Genomic DNA, 16,524 nt, shown 5'->3' on the forward strand with positions numbered 1-16,524 from the left:
AAGACTCTATAAACACAAAAGTTATGCATTCTAGATGCACTCTTTGTTTTGCTCAGTGTCTCTCTAGGGCCAGTTTTGTGAGGATGTCACACTTTATGTAACCTAAGAGTACTCTTTAAATTTGGGAACCAAATTGTTCTTCCTTTTTAATATTGTCCTTATTATTGTAGGCCATTTGAAAATCCATGTAAATTTTAAAACTGGGTTACTAATTTCCATCTAAAAACCTTGTCATTAAAAAAAAGCTTGTAATTTTGTTATGATTGCATTAAATCTGTGCATCAGTCTGTCTAGTAGAAATATGATGCACTACACATAAGTCATTTTAAAGGTGCTGGTATTCAAATTTTAAAATTGCAAAGAAGCAGGTAAAACTAATTTGAATAATCTATTTTATTTAGCCCAAAAGAGTAAAAATGTTATTGTCTTAGCATGTAATCACGTGTAGTCTTGGAAAATTTCAGATCCAGGTCTAAATGGGCAAATATTTTTTCTTCATAATATCTCATCCCTTCATTTTAACTTGACACAGACAACTGCCCCCAAAGCTCGGGACAAGAAGATACAGTGGGAATAGGTAGATCTCTCTGCATGATTATGGAAGGACAAAAGAGAACACAAAATTAAGACATCAGATTGTGGGGGCTCACCAGAACTACAGGTCCAGTGATATTCTGGAAACAGAGGGGGCATCAAGTTAGCATTTTGAGTGAACAACAATAAAAATGATAGCTTCCTGTGCAGCAAGGACGGCTGCACACTTTATACATTCATTCTGTGATGTGGGAAAATACAAAGTGGTTAAGTATCTTGTCAAAGACCACAAAGTATAGTGGACTTGTTGGTCATTGTGGGTCCCCAGGGAGAAGATTTCTGAGCTTATTCACTGTCTGTTTCATCACCTGCTATAGACAGAATCATACTATGTGTTTAAGAGGTCAGTCCAGACATGGGTTTTGAAAGACATTTAAGTTGAGGGTCTGGGAATACATTGAGTTTGGTTCAAAAGTTTTTAGCAGGTGCGATATTTTGTACAGCACAGGTCAGAGGAAAAACAGCGATATTCTCTGCAATCGAAGAAGTTGTTCAACTTCCTCTGCAATCATCAGTTTGTGAAGGGACCTGTACAGCAATGCTGTGACCTGACACACCACATCCGGACCGTGACTCACTTCTGCCAAAGCCTCTGGTTTTTCTAAAACCATTTTGTATCTCAGTCCACTTTCTATTGTTGATAACAGAACACCCAAGACTGGGTAATGGATAAAGAACATAAATTTATTTCTTGCAGTTATGGAGGCTAAGAAGTCCAAGGTTGAGGAACCGCATCTGGTGAGGACATTCTTGCGGCTGTGGACTCTGCAGAGTCCAGTGGTCGTGCAGGGCATCACATATTGAAGGAGTTGAACATGCTACTTAGGTTTCCACCTCAGTTCCACTCCTATGATAACTCATCCAGGGATATATTAATCTATTTGCAAGGAGTGAGCCTCAGGACCCAATCACCTCTTAATGGTCCCACCTATTTGTACTGTCACATTGAGGATTAAGTTTCAACATGAGTTTCAGAGGAAAAGACATCCAAACCATACCAGGCTGGAGCAGTTAAGAAAAGAAGAATATACAGTTTTCATGAGATTTGGGTGGAAATTGAAGGGATAGGAGAAGGATGATGGAGTTACCTAAAGTCATAAGTCAGAATCTCCCAGAGATCAAGGCATGGCCTTTGGGAATCATCACAGGAGATAGCATATTTTTTTTATCAATATTTTTTATTTTAATATTGTGGGGTACAGTTAAGGGTTAGGTATACAAATATGCTTCATTCAGGCACCCTTGTAGATGGGGGGTCTCCCATCCCCAGACAGATATTGGCTACCATTAATCTCACCTCCTTTCCCCTCCTTCCCCCGCCCCATAGTTTCCCACCACTGTCAATCCTTTTCTTATAGTATTACAATAGATGTTTAAGGTCCACTATGTGAGTGAGAACATGTGATACTCAGATCTTTGTTTCTGTGAGAGGTCACTCAGTATTATAGACTCTAGTTCCATCCAGGTTGCTGCAAAATTCATGATTTTGTTCTTTTTTATGACTGCATAGTATTCCATCATGTATATGTACCACATTTTTTAAATCCAGTCCTATTTTGATGGACAGCATGGTTGGTTCCATGTTCTTGCTATTGTGAACAATGCTGCGATAAACATACGTGTGCAGGTATCTTTTTTATAGAGTGATTTGAGTTCTTCAGGGTATATTCCCAGTAGGGGGATTGCAGGGTCATATGGGAGGTTGATATTTAGAGCTTTTAGGAATCGCCACACTGTTTTCCACAGAGGTTGCACTAGTTTGTACTCCCACCAACAGTGTAGAAGTGTTCCTTTTCACCACACTCTCTCCAGCAACTGTTATTTTTTGAGTTATTGATAATTGCCATTCTAACTGGGGTTGGGTGGTATCTCAATGTAGTTTTGATTTGCATCTACTTGATTAGTGAGGTTGAACATTTCTTCATGTGTCTATTGGCTGCTCAGATGTCTTCCTTTGATAAGTGTCTGTTCATATCTTTTGCCCACTTTATAATGGGGTTGTTTATTTTTTTTCTTTTCAGCATGTTTGAGTTCCTTGTAGATCCAAGATGTTAAACCTTTGTCAGACCTGGAGTTGGCAAATACTTTTTCCCAGTCTGTGGGCTGTCTCCCTGCTCCCTTGATGGTTTCTTTGGCTTTGCAGAAGCTTGTCAGTTTAATGAGGTCCCACTTGTCTATCTTATCTCTTATGGCCTGTGGGTTTCTGGTTTTGTTCAGGAATTGGATGCCAGTTCCAATTTCCATGAGGGTGTGTCCTGCATTTTCTAAGGTTCTTATGGCTTGAGATTTAAATTTAGGTCTCTGATCCATTTAGAGTTAATTTTTGTGTATGGGGATAGATAAGAGGTCTTGTTTGAGTCTTCTGCATGTGGTCAGCCAGTTTTCCCAGCACCATTTACTGAATAGGTTCTTCACTCCCCAGTGGTGAGTGGTGGAGGCTTTGTCGAAGATGAGTTGGTTGAGAAATTGAGGTTTTGCTTCTGGAATCTCAATTCTATTCCATTGGTCTATATGCCTGTTCCTGTACCAATACCAAGCTGTTTTGATGATTGTAGTTTTATAGTAAAGTTTGAAGTCTGGTAGTGTGATACCTCCTGCTTTGTTTTTGTTTTTGTTTTTTTTTCTGAGGATTGTCCTGGCTATTCTTGGTCATTTGTGTTTCCATATGAATTCCTGTATTGTTTTTTCTAGCTCTGAGAAGAATGTTGCTGGTAGTTTTAATGGGTATTGCATTAAATCCGTAGATTGCCTTAGGTAGAATAAACATCTTTATAATGTTGATTCTTCCAATCCATGAGCAAGATAGCATATTTCATGCTCCAGCCTAGATGTGGCTTTTGGAGTACAAGATTTCAGCTTGGATACTAGATATGGTGAGAATTTTGAAGGAAGTTAAATTACCATAGGATTTCTCTTACAATGTTACGAATAGGCTGACAAGCTGCATCTTGTCCCTAGACCGTGATCTCCTTCTTGATATAACAGCAGGAAAATCTTTCATGACAACTCAAAAGGAAAAATGGGGTCTTTGGGGAATAGAGTTGATTCTGGAAGGACCAGTTCTTGGTGACTTTGGGGAACAGCAAATTTTTTTTAAACCTTTTGGAATGAGTGGGGAAATGTGTCTAGAGACCTTCCTGCTAAGCAGATCTATGTTCTGTGACCCTACGGAGGTTGATACTCTGCACCTCAAGAAGGGATGTGGGATGTACGATGTGGATTTCTTGAGATGCACGTAGCTCTGTGATGTATCTAAATGAAATCTAGTTCTCCATCCTGTACATGTCGGCACACACTACAGCACAGAGGTTCTCAGCCAGGAGCAATTTTCATTCCCAAGGGGGCATTATAAAATATTTACAGACATTTTTGTCACAGTCAAGAAGAGGGAATGCTACTGGCAGGAAATGGATACAGACCAAGGATGCTGACCATCATCCCACAATGCACAGAGAAGCCCCACAACACAGAACAATTCCAAATGCCAATGGTAAAAATGTCAAGAAAATGATATCTAGGATGCAACACCTGTTAGTATCACAATAGAACCAGTTGTTCAATGTGCCAGGAACCCTTGGTCCATGTGGCATGTCCTCAGACAGGCTCATTTTTTGCAATGGCAATACCATGTTTTATTGTGCATATATGCACACACACATATATACACTCACATACATATACACAAATGTGTTTATGTATACTTACATTAGAAAAATACACCCGTGTGTGTACAAATATATGTACATACACCCATAGTCACATATATCTTAACCAACACTTTCACTTATTCTTTAATACAAATATTTTACATATTAATATATATTTAGAAAAACAATTTTCAACAATTCTCAAAACTGTTGTTTTGATGAGGATGCGAAGAAAAGGGAACTCTTGTACACTGTAGGTGAGAATGTAAACTGGTGCAACCATTATGAAAAATAGTAGAGAGGTTCCTCAAAAGCTTGTCAACTGACAGATTAAATTGTGTATACATATTGTGTACAGCATGATGTTTTGAAATACAGTGGGCCTTTGGTATCTGCAGAGCATTGGTTCCAGAATCCCCCACAGATACCAAAAGCCACCAACGCTCAAGTCCCTTATACAAGGTGGTGTAGGACAGTCAGCCTTCCATATCCACAAATTCTGCATCCTCATCCTCAAGCTGCCACAAATAAAAATATTAGAAAATATACAAAATAACGATAAAAATATAAACTTTTAAAATAAAACTGCTATTTACATAGAATTTATACAGCATTAGGTATTATATGTGTCTAGAGATGAGTTAAATTATATGGTAAGCTATGCCTAGTTTATTCACACACAGTATGTTATCTTATATAAACAAATGTTGCTTGAGCATCCTATCTGAGAATTTTGGTATTCATGTCAGCATTCTGAGTTCAATCCCTCATAAATTCCAAAGGCTGACTATACATTGGGAATGGCTAAATCAAACTTATTAACATATACATTACTTCACATAGCTGTCATCTTTGCAATTAAAACACTTAAAATCTACTCTCTGCATTTGCAAGAGTATAGAACATCGACAACTATAATTACCATGTTGTACAACAGATCTCTTGAACTCATTACTCAAAATGTTTAAGAACTAAAGATAGGACTATGATACAACCCAGCAATCAATTTCTGCATAGATAGTCAAAGATAATTCCCATTTTTATTGAAACACTGTTTACAATAGGCAAGATATAGAAAACAACCTAAGTACTCATTGGTGGATGAATGGATAAATAAATAGTGAGACAAATACACAATGGGATGTCACTAAGCCTTAAATTATCAAAGTAATCCAAAGTAAAACCACAAAGACATACCGTCTTACACCAAAATGACATTTTTAAAAGATCATAAAACAACAGGTATTGATAAAGGTGCAAAGAAAGGGAAGAAGAACTATATACTGCTGGTGGGAATGTAAATTAATAGGATCTCTATGGGAAAAAGTATGGAGATTTCTCAAAGAATTAAAATTAGAACTATCATCTAATCCATCAATCCCAACACTTAGTATCTACCCAAAGAAAAATAAATCATTATGTAAAAAAGTCACATGCACTATTATGTTTATTTGCAGCACTATTCACAACAACAGTCATAGAATAAAACTCAGTGAGAGTCAACTGATGAGTGAATTTTTAAAGTATGGTATATGTGGGTAGATGAAGAAAGACCACTCAGTCAGAATAAAATCATTTCTTTTGCTGCAAAATGGGCTGGAATAAAGGCCTCTATTTTGAGTACAATAACTTAGACAACAGAAAGCCAAATACCACATGTTGTTACTTATAAGTGGGAGCTGAACCGTGTGTGCACACATGGACAGGTAGAGGAGAATTTTATACACTGGAGACTCCAAAAGACTGTCGAGGGTGAGGGGTATGAGGAATTAGAAATGAACTATTGGATACTATGTACCCCTTTTGGGTAATGTTTGTACTTACAGCCCAGATTTTACCACTACTTGTTACATCTATGTAGCAAATTGTCCTTGTATCCTCTAAATCTATAATAATAAAAATTGCAAAACATAAATAATAAAAATATAAAAATAAACATGAAATACAGAAAATAGGCCTGCTCAGTGGCTCAGCCTGTAATCCCAGCACTTTGGGAAGCCGAGGCAAGTGAATTGCCTGAGCCTGCGGGTTCGAGACCAGCCCGGGCAACTTGGGGAGATCTCATCTCTACAATAAATCAAAAACTAACCGGGTGTGGTAGTGCACACCTGTAGTTCTGGCTACTTGGAAGACTGAGGCAGGAGGATTGCCAGAGCCCAGCAGGTTGAGGCTTCGGTGGCTGGGAGCATGCCACTGCACTCCAGTCTGGGTGACTCAAAAAAAGAAAAAGAAATATAGAAAATAAATGTTTTGCTTTCCATAAGAAGGATTATACATTCATTCATCTCTTTCTTGCTTGTAGTGTGTTACTGCCAATAGGTCTGCTGCTATTCTGATTGGTTTTCCCCAGTAGGTAGTCTGACCTTTCTCTCTTGCTGCATTTAGGATTTTTTCTTTTGTGCCTACTTTGTGTAGGTGAATTACTATGTGTCTAGGGGTTGGTCTTCTCACTTGATGTCTTTTGTGGGTTCTCTGTATCTCTTGTGTTTGACTGGTCACATCTCTGATTAGATGGGGAAAGTTTTCTTGGATTACCTCCTGGAATGCTTGCTCCAAGTTGATCTTCATTTCCCTTTCTTCTGGGATACCAGTCAGGTGTAGGTTCAGCCTCTTGATATAATCGCACATCTCTTGTAGGTTTTGTTCTTACTTTCTGAGTCTTATTTCTATGTTTTTTACAGATCGGGTGAATTCCATGCTCTGGTCTTCAAGTTCTGAGATTCGTTCTTCAGCTAGACTAATTCTGGTTTCCATGCTTGTCATCCTGTTATTTATTTCCTGTATGAAATTTTTTATTGCCAAAATCTTTGTTGCAAGTTCTTTCAGTGTTGCACGCTGTCTTTCTTGAGTCTTATTCACTCTTTCCATCCATTCCCTAACCCCATTATATTCTGGGTTCAGTCATTGGTGACTTCCAATGTTTGGGCACCAAGTTCTGATTTTTCAGGAGTTTTATCTGTGGTACACTTGAAATTGCCTGTGGTCTTCCTTTGGTTTTTTCCTCATTTGTGACAGATCTCTTGTTTTTCTCTGTAGTTCTGTTATTCAGTGTCAGTGGGAGAGGCTTTCCCTTCTGGTGTTTGCTCAGTCCTCTATTCTTCCCTGATCTGTGCTCTAGATTAGTTCTATTTTGAAATAGGATGGTGGATAGGTAGCTTTGCTGTCTCTTGTAGTGTTTGAAATTCGAATAAAGTGGGGGATGGAGCACTAGGATTCAGAAACTACTTGCAAATTACAATGTCCATTTATTGTGGTGTGTTCCCTGAGACCCACTGCCCACCACCACTCTATATGATGAAGAAAGCAGAAACTAATGCAAAAAACAATTAAACACACACACACATAGACACACACACACCCCAAAGCAAACTGGAATAACAACAAAGTGAAACAAAACAAACAACAACAAAACCCAAGAAACTAAACACACACACACACACACACACACACACACACACACACAGCACAAAGTGAATAGAGAAGAAAAACAAAAACTGAAGGAGGAAAAAAAAGGAATTCAGGTAGAACCCTCACACATATATTGACACACACCTATAAGAAATGAAAATAAAAAGACCCAGAAGAACAAAAGAGCAAAAAAACCCAACAACAACAGCAAAATTGAAAGATGAACACTCAATCATTCACATACACACATAAACAGAAAATGACAGAAATAGAAAAAGAAAAAAAAATGTTTGGGGGAGATAAGATCAAACCCTCACATACACATTCATGCACAAAGGAAAAATATTTTAAAAATAGATGAACTAACAAACAGTCAAAGAATTTTTTAAAAATTAAAAAAATTTTAAAAAGATCCCTGCCCTCTTGGGGCAGGCTCTGTAATTGTTCCTCGAATCTGGTCTCTCCTGCAGAGCCACCTCTTTCACTCTCCTCAGTGTCCCCAAAGCAGGGAAGGAGGAGGGGCAGTGGAGGTGAGTGGGGCTCCAGTCCTCCCCCCCACTCTTATATGGTCAGGGAGATCTCCTCTGGTGGGGAGGTGCGGGATTGTCTCTTCCCCAGGTATGTACTCATGGGGGCGTGCCCCAGCCAGGTGCATCCTGGAATGGAGTTCTCCTATCATGACTGACGTCCAGGCTTTGCCTGGTTTTGTCCCTCTCAGTTGTGGCTCAGCTGTGTGGGTCTGACCTTCAGAGGATTGCTGGGGAGGAGGGGGCTTGGGTCAGCCCCAGACTCACCACTGATCTCTTTGGAGTTCTTCCTCATCTTTTCTGGCCACACCCTTTGTCCCACGACTGGATCAGGGTAGGGGGTGGGTCACCAGGGACTCAGCACTCATCAGGTCCCTCTGAAGTTTGTGTTTTCAGGACATTCTCTCTGAGTTACGATCAATCCCTGAGTAGTTGATCTGCCAGTCACAGAGATTGGATCTGTTGCTCCGTGGTGAGCAAGTTGGAGCACTTTCCTGCCCCAGCTTCAAGATGGAGGTGGGGTGCCTCTCTTGTCCTTTTTGGTGGGACTTTGTCTCTGGACTCCTTCTGCAGCCCTTGCTGCCAGTACCCTGCCAGGCACTGAAGTGGACAGGCAATGCCAGGTGCTGGCAGTCTCTCTCTTGCTGCAATGGTGAGGGAGATCCTGGGGTGATGGTTTCCCCCCATCACTTTTTTGAAGAAAAACTTTTGTCCGTTTTAAAAAAAATAATGGCACTCAGCTTCTGCAACCTAGGAAGAGCCAGGGACAAACCAGAGAAGCTGCAGCACCAGCAGTTGCACCAGGGGCCTAGCCACTTGCTCACGAGACTCCACTTGAACAGTCTCTCCCAGCATTTTCTTCCCAGGGCAGGTTTGTTGATGGAAGGAAGGAAGGAAGGAAGGAAGGAAGGAAGGAAGGAAGGAAGGAAGGAAGGAAGGAAGGAAAGAAGGAAGGAAGGAAGAGAGAGAAAATGGCACTTGGCTTCTGTGTCCTGGGAGTTGCTAGGGTCCAAACCCAGCAACTGTGGCACCAACCACTGCATCAGGAGACCCCTGATGACTAGCTCCCTAGCCCTCACTCACTCAGCCACTCACACACCCACTCGCTCACCAACACATACATAGAATTTTCCATACTTGGGGACCCGCATAGTCAGACTGGCTTGGCCGCCATCTTCCTAACCCCCCACCAGATCCATGGTTTTATTTCATCTTTCCTATTCCTTTGGTCTATGTGTCCATTCCTGTACCAATACTATGCTGTCTTGGTTACTGTAGCCTTGTAGTAAAGCTTAAAGTCTGGAAATGCAATGCCTCCAATTTTGTTTCTTTTGCTGAGGATTGCTTTAGTTATTCAGGCTCTTTTTGCTTCCATATGAATTTCTCTACTGTCTTTTCTAGGTCTGAAAACATTGTGCTGGCAATTTGATAGGAATTATGCTGAATCTATAGATTGCCTTGAGTGGAATGGACATCTTGACAATATTGATTCTTCCAATCCATGAGCATGGGATCTTTTTTCATCTGGTCGTGTCATCCTTGTTTTCTTCAAGCAGTGTTTTGTTGTTCTCATTGTAAAGGTCTTTCACCTCTTTGGTTAGGTGGGTACCAAAATATTTGTGTGTGTGTGTGTGTGTGTGTGTGGCTACTGTGAATAGAGTTGTGTTTTTTATTTGGCTCTTAGCCTGCTTATTGTTGGGGTGTAGAAATGCAACTTTTTTTGCATTAATTTTGTACCCCAAGATTTTCCCAAAGTCATTTAGCAGGGCAGGGAGGTTCTTGACAGATTCTTTAGGGTTTGTTTAGGTATAGGATCATATCATCTGCAAAGAGGGAAACTTAACTTCCTCTTTTCCTATGTAGATACCCCTGATTTGTTTCTTTTGCATGATTTCTCTGGCTAGGACTTCCAGTACTATTTTGAATAGAGGGAGTGAGAGTGGGCGTCCTTGTCATGTTCCAGTTTTTAGGGGGAATGTTTCCAGCTTCTGTCCATTAAGTATGACGTCAGTGGCAGGTTTGTAATAAATGGCTCTTATTATTTGGGGGAATGTTCCTTCAGCATCCCTTTCTTTTTCATTTTTATCAAGAAGAGATGTTGCATTTTGTTGAATTTTTTTCTGCATTTAATGAGATAATCGTGGTTCTTGGTTTTACACCTGTTTATGTGATGAATTATCTTTACTGATTTATGAATGTTGAATCAGCTTTGCATCCAGGGAATGAAGCCCACTTGGTTGTGATGGATAATCCTTCAAATGTGCTGTCATTTTCTTTCCTTGTTGGGTTTTTGCCATTTTGGGGTGCAGCAGTTGGATGCAATTTGCTTGAATCTTGTTGAAAATTTTTGCTTCTATGTTCACCAGGGAAATTGGCCTGTAGTTTTCTTTCCTTGTTGGGTTTTTGTCATTTGGGGTTTCAGGATTATATTAGCTTCATAGAATGAGCTAAGGAGAATTCCTTCCTTCTCAATTGCCTGAAATACTTTCATAGGATTGCCATCAACTTTTCCTTGTATGTCTTGCAAAATTCAGGTAAGAAACCAACTGGCCCAAGGCTTGTTTTGGAAGTGAGGATTCTTATAACTTAGTCAATTTCTTGGGTTGTTATTGATCTGCTTAGGGTTTCAACTTCTTCCTGTTTCAATCTTGGGAGGTTATGTGATGCTAGGAATGTATCCATTTCCTCTCTTTTATTAAAAGAGCCTGAATAACTAAAGCAATCCTCAGAAAAAGAAACAAAATTGGAGGCATTTTCTAGTTTATTTGCATACAGATGTTCATAGTAATCTCTGATAACCTTTAGAATTTTTTCAGAGTCAGTTGAGACATTGCCTTTTTCATTTCTAACTGTGTTTATTCAGGCGCTCTCTCTCTCTCTCTCTCTCTCTCTCTTTCTCTCTCTCTCTGTCAATCTGGCAGGGGTCTGGTAATCTTATTTATCTCTCAAGGGATCAGCTTTTTGTCATGTTGATCCATTCTTTGATTTTTTTGTGTGTGGGGGGGGGAGGACTCTATTTCACTCAACTGTGACTTTATTTTAATAATTTTAATTTTTATACTAATTTTTTAATAATTTTAAAATTTTTACTCATTTGTAGGATCGGATGGTTCTTTACTTTCCAGCTCCCTTACATGTGATGTTAGGCTGTTTATGTGAGATCCCTCTATTTTCTTGCTCTGTGCATGCAATGTTATAAAATTCCCTTTTAGCACTGATTTCATTGTATCCCAGAGGTTCTGGTATGTTGTGTCTGTTTTCATCTGTTTCAAGGAATTTTTTTATTTTTGGACTTGATTTCTTTGTTAACCCAAAAGTCATTCAGAAGTATGTTTGTAGTGGCCGAAAGTTCAATCCGAGAGACCACCAAGAGCCAATTCCGATGAAAGTTCAAGAGGGTCTTTATTTGCAGGCTCGAGCCTGGACCTCTGTCGACAACCGACGCAGCAGAGTACACCCAGAGGCCCTGACTTCCTTAAGCAGATACCTTTTATGCTTTTACACAAAGGGAGGAGGAGTTTGGGGGGGACTTTCCATTCTTGTTACCATTTAATTGGGGAGTAACCTCTGGTAGTCAGTCCAATTGTGGAGGATTGGCTAGCTTGACTCGGGCTGACCTTGGCCCACTAGCTGGGGAAGTTGCAGACATTTGGAAACTTTAGGTGAATTTCCCCTGGCACCTGATTGGTTGTTGCTAAGGGGAAAGTGGGTCAAGGGAAGGGGTTGAAGCTTGAACTGGAGTTTTGCAGTTTTTCCCATAACTGAAACTTTAAGCAGCTACAGGTTATGTTTTAAAGCAGAAAACTAAGATGGCTGTGCTATTGTCCACAAGCCAATTACATATTTATTGGGTTATAGCATGCTCTTAACCTAAGTTTATGGTATACTCTATTACGGTTCTCTCATGTTGTTTAAATTCCATGTATTTGTGTGTTTGGGGGTTTCCTGATGGTGATGTTTATTTTTATTCCACTTTCATCTGAGAAGATTCTTGGTATAATTTTGACCTTTTAAAATTTGTTCATCCTTGATTTATGCCCGAGTATGTGATCAATCTTGGCGTCTGTTCCGATGAGAATGATGTACATTCTGTGATTGGATGAGGTGTCCTGTAGATATCTATTAGGTCCAATTGGTTGAGTGTTAAGGTTCCAGATTTCCTTGTTAGTTTTTTGCTCCAGTGATCTGTTCAAGGCTATTACCAGGGTATTAAAGCTTCTGAGTATAGTTTTATGGCTGTCTATGATTTCTCTTCATTTAATTAGCAATTGTTTTTATAAATCTGGGTATTCCTATGTTGGTGCGTATGTATTCAAGATAGATATTTCTTGCTGGTAGATTGGTCCTGTTTACCCTACTTAACTTTTCCTTTCCCGGTAATGTTTATCACTTCTAACAAACTATATGTGGTATACACTGGAAAGCTCTTCTCTGGCTGCTGGGGATGCTGCCCACTGATAGCAATCAGCTGTCAGTCCCTTTAACCATTGTGTCCATCGAAAAGAGTTGCCTCTAACAAGGCCTTGCAGCTTTTGGAATGCACTCAGTAAATGGTCAGAGTGGCCACGCAAAAGCCCTAGCCCCTCACTCAACTCAGGGCACGCTGAAGGTCAATTCCAGCTTCAGACCTTCCCACAGGGAAGCTGTTGTATCTCCTTCCCAGCTCAAATGGCCCCTGAGAATACTTCCTCACAAACTTCCCCTGTACTTATCTCTGGTCTAATTTATTATGTTCATGGTCTTTCTTCTTGCACTATAATGTAAGTTCACCAAAGGAAAGAAACTCTCTTCACTGATGTATCTATACCACCTTAAAAGTGTCTGGCACATACTATGCAGTCAACAAATATTTGTCCAATGAATATTGAAACGTTAGATATTTTCATCGGATTGAGAAAATTCTGAAACCTAAACAAGTAGATAAAATCTGCTTTCATTTTATAGGTATAAAATTGTATTTATTGGTATAATTCTTTGATATTAACTGTATACCCCAGAGACAAGAATATATCTAGACTTCTGGACCTTAGTTTCAGTGCAATTTATGGGATGAAAACATCATTTTAAAATTTATTTTAGGGTGCTTCTCCCAGCTTTTTTTCTTAGGGAACCCCCTACACATCCATTTTCTTATCCACATTTTAAAAAATACTTTCAACTTCTTATTTCATACACGTTCACACACACACGAACAAAATGTTAAGTTTTATTCTTTATGGTCTTTAAAATTGTCAGTGAAATTTGTAAGTTTCTCCTTAGATTTGTAGAACATTTTATACAGGTACTGGTTTTCCAATTATACTTTTTTTTCTTTCCTTTTTGCTAGCTCTCTTACAGTGCAGGGGCATGAAATTTGACATAGTACTCCAGTCAGAGGTGAGCCATATTGAAAATATGCTTTGGGAATTTGAGGATATCCTCAATATAATAATGACATTCTTACCATGGAATACATGCTAAGAGTAATACTACACTCATGAATACTCATTTTATATCATACTGTCCTCTCACTAAAAAAACTAAAGAAACTGGGTGATCAAGATAGATAGATACTTTCTAGTGTATTACATATAATTTTCTAGTCTTACATTTATGCATTCTAATTTTCTCTCATATATATCATATCTATCCCCCAGAGACCAAGATCCCGGAGAGAATGAAAGCACCTTGAGAGGTCCCCCATACTCTTCAACAATTTTCGTTGCAAGGCCCTTGCCAATTTGTAAGGTATATGAAACTCAGGGACTGAGAAGCTCAGCAGAGAGCAACATCTGGGCAGGTGAGGAGCAGAAGAGAATTTTCAACCATTCTATGGCTCCAAAGAGACTAAAATTTGTGTTTAAGTTAACCATGATTGCCAAGTCTTGAGAGGTCAAGACTCTAGAGGAAAGGAAGCAAGCACATTAAGATGAGTTTGATCTCTGGTCACACATTTTTCTTACAGTTCAGTGGGCCGGAAGTTGAGGAATCAAAAAGAAAGCAATAGCTAAGAGTCTGGGAAGCTGAGCAGAGCTTTAAAGCTGACAGTGCTGAGAAGGAAAAATTAGAGATCAGAACCCAGAGCAGTTGAAGAGCCTTGCAAAACACCTAAAACTTCTAAGACTCCAGAGAGCTATTAATCAGAGGAAGGTCAACTCAAAACAAGACAATATCTCCTAAAAACAGAACTGTAGCTTCAAACTTGTTCAAGAGGGTGGTCTTCCACAACTCTAACTGCCTGTAAGAAACAAAACTAAACTCCGTGAAAGAATATAATACCACCAAAGGCTAAAATGACCTGGGCAATTATTATGTACAATCAAAATTCTTTGCATTCATTAAAAAAAATGATCGGGCATGTTAAAAGAATTTGAAGAGCAAAACCCAAAAGGTAGAAAATATTATAGAATAGACCCAAAGGTAATCAACATATTGAATTTATCCAATGTGGACTTTAAAATAACTGTGATTAAGATGTTCAAAGAAATAGATGACAAGATGGAAAAGTTATCCTGAGAACTGGAATATTTAATAATCAATGGCAAGTTTATGAGAAGGCATCCCCCAAATCCAGATTTTATTTATAAAAAACTGTGTTTATTCTTGCATGTTTAAACTTCAGTCACCTTCAAAGTATTCTCCATTTGATGCAATACATCTAACGAGATGCCTTTTCCACTGCTCAAAACAGTTTTGTAGATCATCCATTTTGATGCTTTTTAGTGCTTCTGCCATTTTTCATTTCACCACTTCCACACCAGCAAAATCTTTTCCTTTGAGTACTTTTTTTTTCATACAGGGAAACAAAAAGTCTCTCGGGATGAAATCAGGTGAATAGGGAGGGTGGGGCATGGGGGTCATGCCATTTTGGTCAAAAACTACTGAACACTCAGTCTGGTGTGGGCAGGTGTGTTTGTAAATTACCCATCATGAAATGGGCAAACGTGATTAAAGAATCTCAAAAAAATCCGAATGCAGCCTTCGCAACAATGCTAGTTGGTACTCTGATGCCAATGGGTTCCTAGAGCACTTACCTGGCAGGGGAAGCCTGTACTACAAGGGGCCTGCCCTCCAAAAAGTAATTCCAACATTTTTCCTTTTTTTAATTAATCCTCCTTGTAAAATCGAAAAATCCAACAGATTGACTGAAAAATCATATTGGACACAGGAGAAAAAAGGCATAGTTGACCAGAACATATCCTAACTGAAACATGAAGAAACCAAAGGACAGGACATGCTGGAAAAATTTAACAGACCTGAATCAAAGTCCCAATAATAGAGGAGGGAAAGAATGGGAGACGAAGCAATGTTTAAAAGCATAATGGTTAAGAATTTTGCAAAATTACTAAAAGATAACAAGTCACAGAATCAAGAATCTCATTGAACCCTGAGCAGAAGAAAGTCAAATAAGCACATATATATTTAGCAAAAAATTTAAATGTACATTCCCTTCTGTTTGGCCATTTCATTTTCAGAAGAATCCCACAGATATAATCTCACTTGTAAGACATGTCATGTGAAGAAGGATAATCATTACTGCATTGTTAAATGCAAAAAAATCTAAATGACAATTGGTAGCATTAAGAAGTATTTTATAAATTCTCTATCTCTCATCCTCTTCAACCACATTAAATTTTTTATAATTTTCTTATACAATGTATATTTTCTCTTCCCCATCCTCTCCAATCACACTATCTTTTTCATGATTCTCTTTCATAATATATCGATTAAGACTTCAATGTGGTGTTCTTTTCCTGATTGTCTTTACTCCATCTTTATTGGGTGATCCACTTTGGTAGAGTGGTTCAACCACCCCAATTTTGGATTTGGATACATTTCCACACTATGAGACTTCCACATGGTCTCCTGAATGGCTGCTGAGGGCCCATCTGATACCATCTCGACATGTAGAGGCAAGCTGAGGGTGAAGTTTGGCTAATGGAAAACAGGTGACTGGAGGGAGATGGGAAGATACTATGGCCTCCTTTCTTTCCATTGTGGACTCTACTGAGATGAGTGTCCTGCCTGATATCCTTCTGGAGAAGTCTCCTGTGTCAAGGGAACTAGGTACCCTGCTGTATCTCTTCATGACTTGTGATGGAGCAGTTGGATGCACAGTAGCAAGTCACATCATGTTCCTTCTACCTTGACTTTCCTCAATTCCCTCTTCCCTCACATTGCCCTGGGTTTGTGCCTCTCAGATAAAGCATTGGCACTTAATGCTTGCATCAGGTTTGACTTCTAGAGGTTCTGAACTGAGGCAACATCATTTTTTTCATTCTATACAATGGGATACTATGATGTCAATTAAAATGAAACAGCTCTGTATATACTGAAATTAGATGCATATGTGTGTAGAAAGATACATG

The sequence above is a fragment of the Carlito syrichta genome, unplaced genomic scaffold, assembly GCF_000164805.1.
Source record: "Carlito syrichta isolate Samal-C Ts95f unplaced genomic scaffold, Tarsius_syrichta-2.0.1 Scaffold301633, whole genome shotgun sequence".
Lineage (NCBI taxonomy): Eukaryota > Metazoa > Chordata > Mammalia > Primates > Tarsiidae > Carlito > Carlito syrichta.